Here is a 17603-nt window from a genome sequence, read left to right as displayed (position 1 = left end):
AAATCACAAAACATAATATGCCAAGTCTGACACCTCTTTGACATCACCAAAATTGCAACTAGAGTGAAAAATTATATGTAATTATCTTCTTGCTGATAGGCTCTGAAGAGTTTAATTTCATGGTGCCTGGATGTCATTTTCAGAACCTTCTGCCTCTTTGCAGTTCTGCAGGCAAACTTTCAATCTGGGGCGCTTGAAATAAAAGCAGGAGTAAAGGAGAGACATGTAAGAGTTTTATTTGGAGCAAGAAATCATGACAGTTTTCAAAATTACAGTAATATATTAGCATTGTTCCTACTGAAGTCACAAATCTTCAGGAGATGCCTGATCTCTTCCTGTGGGCTGTGCATTATTGAATCTCACTTGAGACTCAATAATGAGAGAATATTATGCTCTAGAAAAAAGGTCAATCTCAAAGTTAGAAGTTGCCTCGTGTTGCCTCCTTTCTGTTTAGGTCAACAGGGCAAATAGGACAGAGTAGATCCAACTCATTAGATCCAAAGGCAGGATGTTGATGAATCCTAAATCCTTTAACTGACAATATGAGAGCTGAAGTATTAAATGACCAGCAGTAAATCTCACTTTTTGTTGTGGTGATGTCACTTTTGAGGCTCATTTGATTTAATTAAAGCATACAAGGAGAATTACTCTGCTGACATCTTGTTGATTTAGTTGACCTCTCTTAATACAGTTAATGAGTTGTAGTCCATTTGTTTGCTTTTTCCCCTGCTTTATGACTGTTTTTCACTTCATTTTCCCCATGGTCCTTGTGCTAAAGAGGCCAGGAATTTACATCAACATGACTATCCCTGAATAAATGGTTCGTTAAAGGCTTGCAGCACTCCTTTGCACCTTCACTTGGCAAGTAGAAAAGGATGGATGTGAGACAGGGGTGAAATCTATATTTTCTAGCCTCTCAGAAAGCAGTTGGAACTTGAAGAAGCATAACAAAGAGATCAAGTGTTAGCATAGGGTCTTGAAAATCAGGGAGCCTGAAGAACTTACAAACACAAAGAAAACTGGAGTGGGAGACAAGAACAGAAAGGATAAGAGACAGAATATATTAGTTTAGATATCCCACCCTTCTTGCACAGCTCTTCTGTGCTGGAGCTGGCTCACACACAAACTGCTGGGAGCAGAGACAGAGGAGGTTGTGGACCTCCTCTGTAGTAGACATAATCTCTCTTATTGTTAGGACAATAGGGTTACTGTAATGGGAGAAAGAAGGGACTTTGTCAGTGCAAAAAGCAGAGGGAGAGAAAAGAGGACCAGAGAGGGAGGAAGCAAGTGACACTAGAGATTTTGGGTTGTAGCAGTAGCAAGAGGAGAGCTCTGTTGTCTGTGCTGCCGTGGATGTGAGGTGGCACAATTGCTTCACTGTAGGGTGGAAACTTCACCATTCTGTCACATTAGAAAGCATAGAAAGAGAGCAGAGGAACAATTTTGATTTAGGGGGAGTGCTGAGTGAGATGGGTAAGAAAGTTCCTGTGTTCTAAAATAATTATTGTTGTGAAATTTGACCTGATTTTGGTGAATATAAAATATTTAAATGCTGAATGAAAGAATTTACTTTAGCTCATAGATTATTCCACCTATAAAGGAAATAAATTTCAGTAAAACAAAAAAACATAAGTAAGTCAAAATTTACTGATTTTAAGCACAGCCAGATATATTGCTTCCTTTGTGCATGTTAAATCAAAGAACAGTTTGGGATGGAAGAGACCTTAAAAATCATCTCATTCCAAACACCCTTTCATGGGTAGAAACCTCTAATGCTCAGTTACCTCAAGGCTTTCTTAAGAGATGTGCTTTTCTGCGCCAAGATTTCCCCAGATTTGATAATTCTTGAGCACCTAATCGAAGAATGTAACCCTCCTATGGGGGAATTATGCTGAACAATTTTAAATGTACTGTATTGATGTGTCTCTTCAGTAGATGATGTATCACACTGCAAAATAAACTGATGCAAACCTGGGACTTGTGCAGAGGCATGTCACCATCCTGGCTTTTCCTCAGCCCACGCATATTCTGGAAAAGATACAGCACAAAAAATTCAAACCCCACATGAATAGAGCACTACTGAGCAAAGATTTCCTTTGTGTTTCAAACTTGTAAGAAATGTGGTCATCTAATAGAAAAGCTGTCAGAAACTATTTACTTAAATAATTAATTTGAAGTCATTTGTTTTTCATGTTGCCAGTAAAAGTAATGTGTCAGGAAAAATGCCAAAACCAGAATTTTTTTTCCTGGTATCCATCTGTGTCTATTCTGCAGCAGTACAACTTATAAGAGGCCAGATTCTATTACATTATTTCCCCCAGTTGTTACGCTCAAGCAGACTACAAATCACTTGTTTAATTTCTGATTACAGTCGCTTTGTTCTAAGGAAAATTTTCAGAGTAAGCTCACTACCGAGTGTAATGCTGTTTAGTAGAATCTATAGGTTTTTTATCAAAGCCACATGGAAGTGGTAAACCACAGCCATGAAAAAGATGAAGCAAATCTTTGCAATGCTGTGTCCCAAAGGTATGATAATCATATCTCTTGATAATCATATCTCCCTCTACTGCCTTATTGCTAATTAAATTAATTAATTAGGGAAGTCTTTCCCAAGTGGACTTGATTTAATATGCTGTATGTAATTAGCAGCTCTTGGAAATGGAGATGAGATGATTTCTCCCCTTTTTTTTTGGTGTCACAGAGAGCTCTCAAAATCTTTGCAGAGGAAGCAAATGATCAGGCTTCTCGTTTGGTCCAGTGGCAGATCTGACATTACTGCCTAAAAACATTTTTTCACAGAAGAAAGAAAAAGAAAAAAAATAAAAGAGTCAATATGATTAAGGACAATGAGGTTTTTAGTGATCCTGGCACACTTTGTGAGCTGACCTGAACAGCCTTCCAAATTTAAATGAATAATTCCTATTAAGAGTAAATAAATGCAATTGCTGTGGGGATAATACTGCAGCAGTGGAGATCTGTACAGGTATTGTGTGGTGGGATGACCCTGTCTGGATGCTGAATGTCCACCAAATCCACTCTGTCACTCCTCTCCTCAGCTGGACAGCAGAAAGAAACTATAACAAACTTGTGGGTTGAGATAAGGATAGCGAGAGATCCATTACCAATTCCCGTCATGGGAAAACCAGACTCAGGGGAAAATAGTTTAATTTATTACCAATGAAATCAAAGGAGAATAGCGAGAAAATTGAATCTTAAACCAGCTTTCTCCCATCCCTCCCTTCTTCCTGGGCTTTGCATCACCCCCAAATTTTCTACTTACTCCTCTTAACTCCTTCGGACATGAGGGAAGCTTCTGGCAGTATCTCACAGAAGCCACCCCTGTAGCCCCCACTCTGATCCCAAAACCTTGCCACACAAAGACAAGAGAACTTCTCACAGACCTGCCAAATTTTGTGAAAATAACCTTTAATATAAATGACAAGTAAAGAATGTGAAGAAATATGTTTCATTATTTCTAAAGATTTTCTAGATTATAGGGTCATCTCCTAATATCACAGAAAATACAAATGCTGTTTAATAATAATTAGAATAGCTTTAAATTAGTAGCTGTATCATTAAATCAATAATTTTATTTATAAAGTAAATTATTTTCTAGAGACACACACACATACCACTCACACTTGGATGGAGTACAGAGGACGAGGCAATGCCCCAGCAACTGGTCAGGCATGTTTTCCACTGCTCAGCCTGCCACTATTGCTTTATCATCTACCTGTGACCTCTTCCTCTGCCTGCTAACATCTTCCTCAGATTTATTCTAGAATTTCTGACACCTTAATATCTGCCAGTGGCTGGCAGTGATAAAACTTTTCCAGAGAAAACTGCTTCTGCTTTTATTCAAACATGTTTCATTTTGTCTCCAAAAGTCCAGGATGGGGAAGTCTTGGTGCTAAAGCACAGACAGATCATCCATGCCTAAAAAGGGAACTTTAAAAGACAAATATTTTAAAGGATGTACCAAGATGAAAAGTTATTTTTAATGCCATTTCAAAATAGCAATTTCATGCTTTTGATAGGCTACTGCCTGCCAAAAGATAAACAATCCTCCCCTTTCCAGTATTAATGTAGTGGCTATTAGAGCTGGGAAAAAGACATTGAGGTTGCCAAACAATATAACAGTAAAAAATACTCCTTTCCTGTGTGTGGATGAAGCTTTTGCCTTTGAGTTTTTTTCATAGAAAAGAAAGCCTAGTGGAAGACACACCTTTTTGCCTCCAAAATCATTTAGTGATGGGCTGATGATTCCAATGATTCCAGCTTCAGTGCCTGCTCCCTTTTATTCTGTGTGAACAACAGCCCCTCCGAACAGCTGTGTATAATAAATGCAGCAGGAATATTAAAAAAAAAAAAACAACCAAAAAACAAACAAACAAACAAACAAACAAAACAAACAAAAAAACCCCAAAAAACCCGAGATGTTTCTCTTCAACAGTAAGAACTTGTAAAATCCTTATTCATATTATTTATAAAATGTTCAGTATTGCCAGAGAAGTATTTCCACCTCTGTTTTATAAATCAGAAAGATTCTCAACTGTTCTGAAACTTTCCTGTAGCTGAAAAATAATAAAGAAAACATTCAGTACTCATTTTTGTAGTATTTGAGCTTCTCTGTTAAAAAATCAACTCTTTAAACAAATATTTGGGGGAGAGAAATGCTTACTATTTCAAGCAAGAATAAATATTACTGGACAAGAAGCCTTAAGAAAACTCAAAAGATACACATATACATTAGAATACTTGAAATCTCCTTGTGCTCTGTATTAGAGAACTTTCAGGAAAAAAAATGTCCTTGAGGGAATTTCCTCCTGCAGTATGGAATAATGTGATACAGATATGGGAAAATAAAAACCAAGCGCTAAACCTTAAATTCACAAAGCAGAATACAAACAAGAAGTTGTGCAGGGTTGAGAGCAGGAGGGTGGGATGACTGACAAGCAGTTGTGGCTTGCAGATGCTATTACTACTGAGAACACAGAGTTCCACTTTGAGAGGAATAATCTCTAAGATTATCCTTAGCAACTCATGACTTGTAAACCATACATTGGGGAATATATTGCTTTACTTTTTAGTGTGTGAAAAGGTCCTAGAGACTAAGATGCACTGGCATGCATCTGCTGAGACTGAAAAGTTGTCACTTTGGAATGTAATTTATGGAGGTCATTAATTAATCACGCCAATAATTAAAAATATACTAGGATAGAATCAAAAGACTATGTCAACCAAAATATCTTAATGTGCCTTCTAAAGGCTTTTGGTACAGAAGCTGTCACTTTGATCACACTTTTTAGGACTCAGGACTCAGAGAGAAATTCCATTCTATTTCCTGATGGTTTTATCAACTTCTCTTTGAGCTGCAATGAGCTGAGCAGGTCCTTGCTGTTTACTGACCCGCAGACCCTCTCCTCCTCCCCAGAGCAGGCGCAGGGACCTGTGTCTGCAGCCTCCAGGGTTGAGGAACACCCCCTAGGTTACAGCACACGGATCATTTCCCACCAGAGGGCACTGCAGGCTGAGGCAACATCTTAGGTGGCATTAAAGAAACCCACGCATAACAAGACAAAAAAACAAAAAAAAACCCACACCACTACTAACAAAAAACCTCCAAACTCATGACCCCCCACCAAAAAAAAAAAAAAAAAAACACAAACAAACAAAAACCAAAACCCAAAATCCAAACCAAACAAACAAAAAAACCCCAAACAGACTAAACAAAACAAACCAACAAAACAAAAAACCCAAATAACTCCCCTAAAGTAACAAAGCCAAAACCCCAGCAGCACACATAAAGCTAATCTCTGTCCAGACTGAAGATCAGGATTCCCAAGCCAGCCAAGAAAAGCAGTTGGTAAATAGCTCAGACATTTCCCAGCATCAAAAACACTTACCAGGGATTGTATTTTTTTTTTTTTTTTAATGCATCAAATACAAGAGAGAAGATCTGGAGGATTCAGCGTTTCAGCAACAGGATTCTGATAATCTCACTTTGGTCTCAGCTGTTTGGGTCTGACTGGGGTCAATTCGATCACATGTAACTGGTCTCTGCTGACTGACCAGAAATCCACCCTGAAGTTTGTGGTCTCAATGAGGTAATTTGACAAATGTGAGCAACACTGGAACAGCCTGGCAATATTAATAAAGACAGCACGAACTAAATTGGTAAGGATCAAAAATCAAAACAGTCTCAATCAAGCTTCAAAAATTCTCCTGGGAGATACTGAACTCTTCCAGCAATACACAGAGGGGGTATATATATATACACAAAGCTCAGATTCTGCACTCAGATCCTTGACTGAAGACTCCTACCAATCATTTAAATTTTATCATCTCTTAGAGACATGAAATTCAGAAGTTCATCTAAAATATCAGAAAAATGGGGGATCAAAAGAATGCATTGAGTAAATGCATACCAGTGTTTTCTTATATAAGGTGTGGACTCAGGGAACATTAACAGTCAGCAGCAGTAAGACCAAACATATCCACTCCAGGCTTTCTTAGATACTGTCTTAGACAGGACAAGGGGAAATAGTTTTAACTGAAAGAGGGAAGGTTTAGATTAGATAATTGGAAGAAATTCTTTCCTATGAGAGTGGTGAGACACTGGAACAGGTTGTGCAGAGAAGCTGTGGATGCCCCATCCATGGAAGTGTTCAAGGCCAGGCTGGATGGAACGCTGAAAAATTTGATTTAGTGAAAGGTGTCCCTGTCCATGGTAGGGGAGTTGGAATGGTCCCTTTCAACCCAAAACATTCTATGATTCTATCAGAATTATCAACAATTTGGGGGTGTGTGTGTGCATATGCTGACACACAATTAACCTCACAGATTTCACAAACAATCCAGGGGAATCTAAGCAGTGAAACAACATGTCACCAAGTAATAGTATATGCACTTTCCTACAGCCTTATATTTTTCCTGCAATTCCCATTTCTGACTTCAGGGAGTTGTTGATCTTGCATCTGACTCTGGGATGGCAAATCATCCAAGTGGAACTGTACTCAAATCACATAAATCATCTTCTGGAAATATGTGTGATTCCACTGAGCTGAGGCCACAGGGAGAGACAGATTAGATTCATTATAGAATCATTAATTAATTAGGTGGGTTTAAAGTTAGTTGAGCTTGCATTTTTCCCCTGGAATGGGGGCATATCTTTGTTGATACCTGTATATCTAAGAATAAGAGTGTTTGGATGAATGTTGTGAGTTATAGAGGGAGAATAACAGAATTAATGGTATATTTACCTTGCTCTAGCATTACCAGAGAAAGGACAAGGAAATAAATTGTGTGGTTCTCTACTGTCTTTTCCCTACAACTATGTTTTCAAGCTAAGTGTGTAAAACAAACTAGTTATTTTGTATCCATGCTTGCGTAGAGAATTTCCTCTCCAGAAGAGTTTTGCTTACAGTTGAGATGCAAAAAAATCCTGCTCTTCTGGGAGGACAAGAGTTACACTGCTGAAGTAAACTAAATGTGTTTGAAGAAACTCTTTGGGGGAGGATGAGGACAGGAGGGAAGTATTCTTTGCTCGGTAATGGTCATAAAGGGTATCCAAACCTTGAGTATTTAGTGAAGGGTATCATCAAGGCAGGTGAGAGAAAAGGAAGACTCTTGCAGAGAGCAGAAAGGTAAATTAAAGGAAGGCATCAAGGAGAAAATTGAATGCTGTAGAGTCTTTGGAAATTGCTTATGCATAGCTCTATGTATGCATGTATTTTAACTTTCCTAATAACTTTCTTTGAGTTACTAAGCACGTGAGCTGCAAATAGAGCTGAAGAAGCTACTAGAACTGTACTTTTATACTTTATTTTTTTCATTTTGAAAAGTTTCATTATGGTCACGGAGATTTTTATAAAAATGCAACTTATCTCTATGACACAGTGATTATTCCTCATGAATAAAATAATGATTCTGGCTCTCCAGCTTTTTCAGAACAGTAGTCTTTAGAGAAACTAATAACTTCATACAGTCAATGCTTTTTTGTGTTCTCTTGAAAATTTAGAAACAAAACAAATCAAAAGACTTTACTACCTATTTTTAAGGAATCTCTCCCAGCATTACCCTTGCATGTGTAGAGATCCAGAAATGTCTTAAAACATATAATGAGCAAAGTAATAAAAACATGAAATAAAAAATAAACCAAAACAAAATGAAACATGCATTTTATCTTATTCATATATATATATTATTATAAAATATCCTGGGTTTGAATTCACAAGTCAAAGCTGAGCACATCTGGGTAAAGCTGTAGCAAGCATCTACCTTCTGTTTTAAGACTCAACAATAATGCCTCAGTAAAATGAAATCCTCATTCCCTCTCAGAACTATGGAAGACAGTTAAGATTCAGAAGGCTTTAAGATTTAAGAAGTGATTTTACTTTGTATTGTCAGCCTAGGAAAAGGCAAAGAGCAAAAAGATATCTTAGAACAGTAAATCAGTGTTACACTATTTGAATGTTAATAATAAAAAAAAAAAGTACAGTGTCATTTTCATCTGGTAATTATTAAATTCTCTGAAGCAGAGAAAAAGAATGTTTACCTAGCATATATCTATATATGTATGCATATACAATAATATCCTTTATAATCAAATACATTTCATATTTTAAGTGTGGCACTACAATATTTCTGAAGCAATCACCAGCATAAGGATGAGTAATCTTGTCTTGCTTCCAAGCAGGCAGGTGATTTAAAAGATGCAAAAAGGCACCACCCAACTGAAGTTCAGTGAGTTCTGTAAAACAGTAGAAAATGGTAAATCTTTATGGTAACAGCAAGATTTCTGTCTGTGTCATGGAGCATTATTGATTGCTGTCCAGCACACAGCAAGACAAAGCACTGGGTAATAACTCACCAGGGCTGCTGCCCAATAAAGTCAATGCTGATTTCTGATAGTGCTGGGCTGAGTCCACCAAGCACTGGATTTCACAACTCCTGCTTCTAAGAATCAGCCAAATTATCAGCTGTGTAAATCAACTTGACTTCACTGAAGTCAAGAAGCTGTGTTGGTTTAAAAGGAGCCAGTGACATTTACATTATGTCCTTCAAGGGGTCCTGTGGGGAATGACAATCAGTAATAACTTTAAGCCTTTTGATCAGATGACAGGAGACACATCATCAATTGTTCTTTTTGACCAGTCCTCATTATAGGCATAAGCAAAATTACAACAAGCCTGCTCTCTGAACGTCCCCCTCTTCAGCACAGTTGTCTTTCTTGCATTTCATAATGTCAAATTTTGGTGTTGCATCACTAGAAAAGCCCAAGGAAGAGAAAGCAGGACCCTCTTCTCCCAATTTGGAGCACTGCCTGGCCTGGGGGACAAGGTCCACTCACACTTTCTCTCTAGCACATGCCAGCAAATGCACTGCTCCAAACATCTCCTTACCAATATGTCAGATTTTCCTGGGGCAAATGAAGTTTATTTACCAGTTCTATGCAGCTAGGAATTCAGAAGCAAATTGGGCTCTTTGCTTTTTGAGATGGTGTCTAATCCAAGTGCTTATTGAAGGCAAAAATATATCCACTCAAGCTAGATGACATAATATGTATTATCAAAACATTGTCTCCAAACTTCCATACTAGTTTCACCTATAACTAATTGGCACATTAAATTACCAGTCTTCCAACCAAACAAATATAATTTCTGCCCTCAGCTTCTTGTAGAGTGGTAAATAAAATTTTGCAGCCCATACAAAGCAGCAAGTCATACCATTATGTTCCAGATCAAGACTCTTTTCTAAAAGCATATTCCTGAATAATAATAATAGTATCCCTTTCTAAGTGTGCAACATGAAATAATAAAAAAAAACATTATTTGTTTCATTCTAGTTGGTAACTTCAGCCACTGTTTTCCATGTACCACTTTCATTAGTCTTTCTGTCTATCCTCCATTATTCATATATTTCCACGACCTTTATTTGACCAGCTATAGTTGCAAATATTTGTAAGATTATTGTCTTTGTCTTTCCTGAACTAATATTTATGAGTTGACTCTTTCTAGGAAACTTATAGTCCCTGCATTCTTTAATTAATCAGTTGGATGGAAAATTTTGCAAGACTTTTGAACAGTCTTCAAATTTTTGCAGTAAAGATGTTCATGCATCATGCTTAAGTCATCGGAAATCATCTCAGTGCATGCTATTTGCTCTTCAGGAAATATCATTTGGACTTACAGAAATACTTTCTCATTGATCCCCTTTTCATTCAAGTATGATAAGGACACAGACATAAAGTTTAAAAATAATTTGTTTAATTGTGCTTCTATCAGGAATATCAGTGTGTAGGACAAGGCTTTTGCAATTCTGCATGGAGCTATTATTTAAAGATAAAAGTTATTTTAAATAATATAAAAGTAGTGCCAGAGAGGAAAAATAGGCCAAGACAGAATATTAATTTTATACTCCTGGCTTCTATTGTCAACTGGACATGCTTTGCTATCACTTCTTTACCTCACCATTTACCTGCCTTTATTGAATCTCATTTTTATCTTGTTCTAAGAAGGAGGGAATGGAAACAGTCCTCATTTCCTTTTCTATCCCTCATTCTCAGCACATGGATCATCCTAAATTCAGATGAGCATAAGAAATCTCTATATTAGATACATGACTTGGGCTGTTGCTTAAATTTCAGTCAATATGAAAATGAAAAAAAGCATAAGGATCCACTCATTTAAAAAAATTGATTACATTTTGTGGAGATACTTGCGAGCAATATTTGGTAGAACTGTTTAGTTGATGTATATTTTTACTAAATGTAGTTGCATACATGTACTTACTGAGGAAGACAGAAAGCAAATATGTGCTCATTGATATCTACTTTACCCTTCCTTTGATTTCTTTTTGGTGTTTCTACATTTTTCCTAAGTCTAAAGATATCAGCTATTGATTTAATAATTTACCTACCATAAATAAAACAAGCAAGAAATAGTATGCTAAACAGTATACCAAATAATATGCTAAAAAATAAGTAATATTTCTTTTTCTTTTCCTCTCTTTTTTTTTTCCTCTTTCTCCCCCCTCCTTTTTTTTTTTTTTTTTTTTTTTTCTCCTTTTCTTTTTAATCTCAAAATTAGTAGGGTATTTTTCACTGTCATGCAATTGTTTAAAACCTAGTCTGTGTAGAAAAGTGTTATGGTCTGAGACCTGCTTGATTTCTCCCACAGTGAGTAACTGAGTTTGAGATCTCAATCCAAAAGCACAGCACAGACTGAGAGGTGTCTGCACCACAGCTGAAGTTTTCCTGATGGCTTCATTGAACACTCAAAATGAATTCCCTTCCCATCCCAGCAGCAGTTCTCCAGATGGCTGTTAAGAAATGATTTTCCAACAGGGAGTAAATAAATACACAATAGATTTCTGAGAAGTGATAATAAATAATTCTGCCTGGTCCTTGCACTATACCTATTTTGAAGATAAATAAAGGTCTCTAGTGTCAGAAGCTGTCAATCCATCTTTTGTGACATTATGAGTACAATCTCAGAGCCACACTATACTTGAAAAGCAGACTTCACAGAATACATGTCTATGCCTAAGACATATCTGTATTCACCTAACTTCATTAGAGAACATGTCTCACCACACTTCCAAAAATTCAGAGGAACAGAAAACCAGGGCAGAGGAGCAGGTTTGAGTGCAAACATTACAATCTGAAACCTCGTTTTGATTTTTAATGCAACAAGTCACATGTGCCACCACACATACACATTATATTTTACATTTTGCAGAAATAGCCAGTGAATAAGCTGTGTAATAGAAGCCTCAGTAAGAAAGTTTTATTTGTTAGGCCACTGAGCTTAACATCTGTCTGTTCCTGTGTTACAAAGTGTTCAGCCATGTATCTGCTTTTGAACTACTGTAGAGAGAAATGTCAAATTTCATAATGTAAAATTAGCAGCTTTGTACCATATACAGCTGGATAACAAAGCTAAAATTGAACAAATTAATCTCAAATTATACTTATTTTTCTCTCCTTTCTCCCACTGCCTTTCATCTGTGTTGAATCAGGCCTTCACTGACACAAAGTTGTCTATGTGACTGAAAAATTCACAGCTAAAGCATAGGTGAGATATACACAAGCAAAATTTTTTTTCTTTATTTTTCTACATAACTACTTCTCAAAACTTTAACAATGAAAGAGATCATGTTTTCTCAGTCTGTTATATCTCTTCTTATTTGCTGCCACTAAAGTAATCACAAACTCACACATCATTTTACTCTGAGAAACACTCCTGAAAAGGGCAAACTATTCTGTTCTTATGATGGTCAGAGCAGACAGTCTGTGCTGCTGTAGATAGTATTAAATGTAAAAATAGTAGCACCACCTATTGGCAACATGCATAAACTGAGCCATCAAATTTCGTGCTGGCATTCATCCTGCTACTACTGGATGTTAAGGTTGAAAACTATGATTTTTAGTTTGTTTAAATTATTCAGAATGAACATGTTTGTTAGTATGGCTTTTTTATTTCTTTTTCAGTACATCTGACATAGAATGCAATAGGACCTAGTTTTAGACTGGGAAAGAAACAAAATCGTAAGCCATAAATTCATAATGTTGAGGTCAAATTTGTTTAGAATATATCTAAAAGGTCTGAAACCTTTTTATGTTGTGGGTTTTTCATAGACAAATGTGGTGATCCAGAATTTCAGGTCTCAAGTTTTTGACAAGTCCCTTTTATTTAAATGGACTATAAATGGAGACAAAAATTAGTGTGGAGTGAAAGTATTCTAGCATTGGGGTGAAAAGACAAGATTTTCAAGTATTTGTGCATATCAACATCTCTATATAAAATGTGACCTATGAACTGCCCTTGGCTTGTAGTTACCATGATTCTGCTTAATTTAAATAAAAACAAATGGCTTTGGGCAAGAGATAGAATGTGAAATAATAACCGAAAAAAAAAAAAAATGTAACTGAACATGAGAGGTTAATACTTGGATGGGCAAATTCAATTTTTCTCCAGATGGCATTTAGACTGTTAACCCACAAATTCTTTCACCATGCTTCTGTTTAATTTTGGTTATTTGTGTTGAGTTGCTCAGAACACCCCTAGCTTAATTTTAACTTTACTGGACAACTTATTTCTGATTATTTATTTTTCATTATTTCTCTAGGATTCATACTTATAGAATCTTTATTATATTTATATTTTAAAGGTGATATTATTTTGATTTTTAAACATCATTGGTATTTATTCAAAAAAATATGTTTCATCAGTGCATTACCATTGACACTGCTATTTTTTTAAGTCTTCTTCTTCCCTGTTTCTCCTGTTCATTGCTTCATTATTTCTTCTGAGAAAGAAAATGTTGCTGATCATGGTAGGTCAGATTCCCATAGCAAAAAACTCTCTTTCCATGCTAAGACTGACTATGGACCATTCTGTGTTCCTGGGCATTCACTGTTTTCTCCTATAGTGCCCAATTCTTAATTTTTTTTTAAATGCTATGTTTTCCTTAAGAGCAAAGCTTCCCTGTACTCAGGAGTGTATTCGTTTTCCTTTTACTCTGGTGCTTTTGAAGAGTGCTAACAGTCCTTTCATCTGCAAAGCATCATGAGCAGGATGTGTTTCTTACAGAAAATCCTGCGAAACACTGTAATGACTCATCAGAGCTCTGGGGTGAAGACCTGTGCTGGAAAGAGGATATTTTCTGTGTTTACAGTCTCCAGAATCTCAGGATTCAAGATTTCATGGCCTCATTTTAGAATCATGAGATCATTAGTAATGTTGAAAAAGAACATCAAGTCCAACCCTCAAACACCAAGCATCACCATGCCCACTAAGCCACCTTATAAAGTGCCACATCTACTCATTTTTTGAGCACTTCCAGGGATGGTGACTTCACCACTCCATTTAGAAGCCAAGTGGTGGCATCTGCCATCAACACTCATATCTCCAGCCTTTGCCTGTGATGAGTCCTTCCAGCAAACAAATGACAGGACGAGAGAAAATGGCATCTAGTTGCACCAGGAGAAGTTTAGATTAGACATTAGGAGATTTTTATTTTTTTCTTTTTCTCCACAGAAAGAGTTTTAAAATATGGGAAAATGCTGCCTAGGAATGTCTAGAATCATCATCCCTGGAAGTGTTAAAAAGACTTGTGTATATGGTACTTAAGAATATAGTTTAATGGTGAACATAGTGGCAATGCAAGGCTGATAGTTGGACTTAAGAATCTTAAAGGTCTTTTCCAATCTTATAAAGTCTACATTTCAGTGATTTTACTAGCAGCAAGGCCAGCAAGAGCAGTACCTCTCCTGGTCTCCTCTGCAAAGTCTCTTTTCTAATCTGAACTGCAATAAGCAGAGTGAATAAGATTGCATTTACCACCTTCTTATGGCTAAGTTTTATGCTTTCTTGGCAGCAGGCATTTCTTCATAGCATTCTCTGTATGAAAGATTTTTTAATTCAGTGGAAGGAACAATTCAATTTATTTTTTTATCTATAAGAATGCATTAGCTTAATAATTTACGTAGGCTTCCTTGGCTTCATGACACTGTTTTCAACAATACAAAAAGAGCCAGCCACACTGCAGTTGCAGGCTTGTAAATACTTGCCTAACAAAGCAGTTCTACTCCAGCTAATGAATCTTGGGGAAGCCGACACTGTAGCCCGAGATACAAATGGAATTCATTATATAAAATGAAAACTATCCAAACAGACTGCACCATTTCCTTGGGCCCTCTGAAGATATTTCATATGCTATACATCACCCTGGGTTGAGTCAGTGTGTTGTGTTGTTCTGATATTATATATGTGTTTGGTAGTATTTCTCCACAGCTATCCACATGGAACACGAGAACAGTGTGTTGGAATTCTGTTAAGGATTTAGAGATGTCTGTCTGAGGGACAGGCATACCCCTGACATCTTGGGACAGAGGGCTGTGATTATGTGGCTGCCCTCATGTCACAGGACAGAGGATGATGGCCTCACCTGTCAGACCCCTCTCAACACAACATCCAGACCTCCCAGAAGCTCCCCTGCAGCAGGTGGAAGATATTCCATCTGCCTTAACAGAAAGAGACAAGCATCTTGCCCAAGTTCACAGAAATGACTTGGTGCAAGAGCCAAGCACAGAGTCAAGCAGTTTGGACTCCTCATAGTTTGTTTTAATCTATAATCACAATATGTCATGAATGTGTGATTATTATGCCTGCATCCATAGCTTGCCATCTCAGCAATGTATTACAGGTTTAATTCCTCTCACAGTTATGTCAGTTCTAAATGTGTCACAACTGTTGTCACTGGAATTACTCTCAACTTGCCCCTTTGTAACTAAGAAGAAAAACCAAAATTTATATGCCATCTAGGGAGATATACATTTTGTTACTACGAGTTTATTTAACTTCTGACTAATAAACAAAAGTAGATTGTGGATTGAAAGGAATTATAGCAGGGGACAAATGATTTATCAGCAGAGAGAAAATTTATCAAGATAAGAAGTCATACAGATTATTCTTGTGTGTTTCAGGTAGTTGTTCATTTTTTAAATCACTATTAAGTCATTCAAAATTAGTAAGCCTAACATAAAAAGCCATGACATCGCTTTTCTAGGGGATAATATTTGTAGGGTACACCTTTCGTATGCACTTCAAACCAAAGCCTGATGTAGTGAATTATGTACATTTCTTGAACTCAAGTAGTATATGGCTTGTTAGACTAAGGTTGCAGGGTATCCAATACTCTGAAACATGAGAGAGTATCTGGCTACCAATAGAGACCATCCTCTACATTCACATTATTGAGTGATTATTGATTAGTTAAATAAATGGCAATCTTTCACCAAAAAATTGGAGGCAGCCCTTCCTTAAATATGCAGGAGGAAACCCTTGACCTGTAAATCTTAGGAGTTATACTAGTTTCATATTTAAATGATAGCTAAAGTGATAAATTACCGTAATCACCCTACCTTTATAATTTCATTTTTTACTTGGTAGCTCATAGAGCTGGCTGGATAATTTTTCCTAATAATGTTTGCAGTGAGTTTAACTCACATTTTTCATTAATTTATGGGCTTCAAGGCTATGTAAGTCCCTTCATACTGCATAGATATTATTCACATACCTGTTTTTCCAGTGAAGAGTAGTAGCACCTACTTTCTTAACTGTTTCCTAACTACCCTTAACAAAGTATTTACTGTGCACACAAAAAACAAAAGGATGACTTTTAAATAAACATATAAATAGACATGGTTTGTTTATAAGTGACAACCATCACTATGACTGAGAGAAATAAAACAAGATAACTGTAGCAGATAAGTCTAGCACATATCTCCTTGGGACAAATAACTTTTGGGAGCAAAGAAAGCATTATAAAACACCAAGATCTTGCTTTGCCTGAGGAAGATGCTGATAACTTTGGAAACCACTCTGCTCATTTACATTCTTCTAGCCAAGCAGGGCAGAAACCAAAGCACAGAAATGGGTAAAAAAAAAAATCTGTAATTTAAGCAAGTATGTAAAAAGAATGTTTGAAACCATTTTACACTAAAGAATGTAAATCCACTTTACATGTAGCAAGGTATCAATAGGGAGACAGAAAGAATCAAGTAATTAATTTCCACTTTCTGAGCAGATCCTCATGGCCAGAAGCCTGTAGGGAGGGAGGCCTGGATCCAGCACCAACACTGGTCAGTGCTGACACAGTGACACATTTAGAACTGACATAACTGTGAGAGGAATTAAACCTGTAATACATTGCTGAGATGGCAAGCTATGGATGCAGGCATAATAATCACACATTCATGACATATTGTGATTATAGATTAAAACAAACTATGAGGAGTCCAAACTGCTTGACTCTGTGCTTGGCTCTTGCACCAAGTCATTTCTGTGAACTTGGGCAAGATGTTTGTCTCTTTCTGTTAAGGCAGATGGAATATCTTCCACCTGCTGCAGGGGAGCTTCTGGGAGGTCTGGATGTTGTGTTGAGAGGGGTCTGACAGGTGAGGCCATCATCCTCTGTCCTGTGACATGAGGGCAGCCACATAATCACAGCCCTCTGTCCCAAGATGTTAGGGGTATGCCTGTCCCTCAGACAGACATCTCTAAATCCTTAACAGAATTCCAACACACTGTTCTCGTGTTCCATGTGGATAGCTGTGGAGAAATACTACCAAACACATATATAACATCACAGAACCCAGGTGGGCCATGCCCTGTGTGACACATGGACAGAGCATAAAGCACAATGCTGCTCCTCCCTCAGCTTCTAGCCTTAAGGCACCATTGGTTTGTGCCAATTTTCCACTTCTGTGTGCCCCTCTAGGAGTTCCTAAGATGAGGATTTTTTCCAAGCAACTGAGTCCAATGGCAATTTGTGGGCTTTTCCTCCATGAGCTTATCTCAAGGAAACCACCTGCCTTCCTGGCTTCCCGGCACCTAGCAGCAAGGGATCACCCATTTTAGTCCTGTGCTCTCCAGACACCTCTCATTCCCCAGACAACACCAACAGCCGAGTCTGAGACAGGCTGCCAGCTCTGTTCTGCCATCGTGCTCACCCTGATGGTGCCACAAACAACCAACAATCTTCCCAAAATTTCAGGGACCTGGCTGAACTGTAAAATGAGACAGCCAGAGAGAGAT

Source organism: Vidua macroura, chromosome 4, assembly GCF_024509145.1.
Source record: "Vidua macroura isolate BioBank_ID:100142 chromosome 4, ASM2450914v1, whole genome shotgun sequence".
NCBI classification, from domain to species: Eukaryota; Metazoa; Chordata; class Aves; order Passeriformes; family Viduidae; genus Vidua; species Vidua macroura.
The sequence above is the reverse complement of the archived record's forward strand: the minus strand, read 5'-3'. Positions refer to the sequence as shown.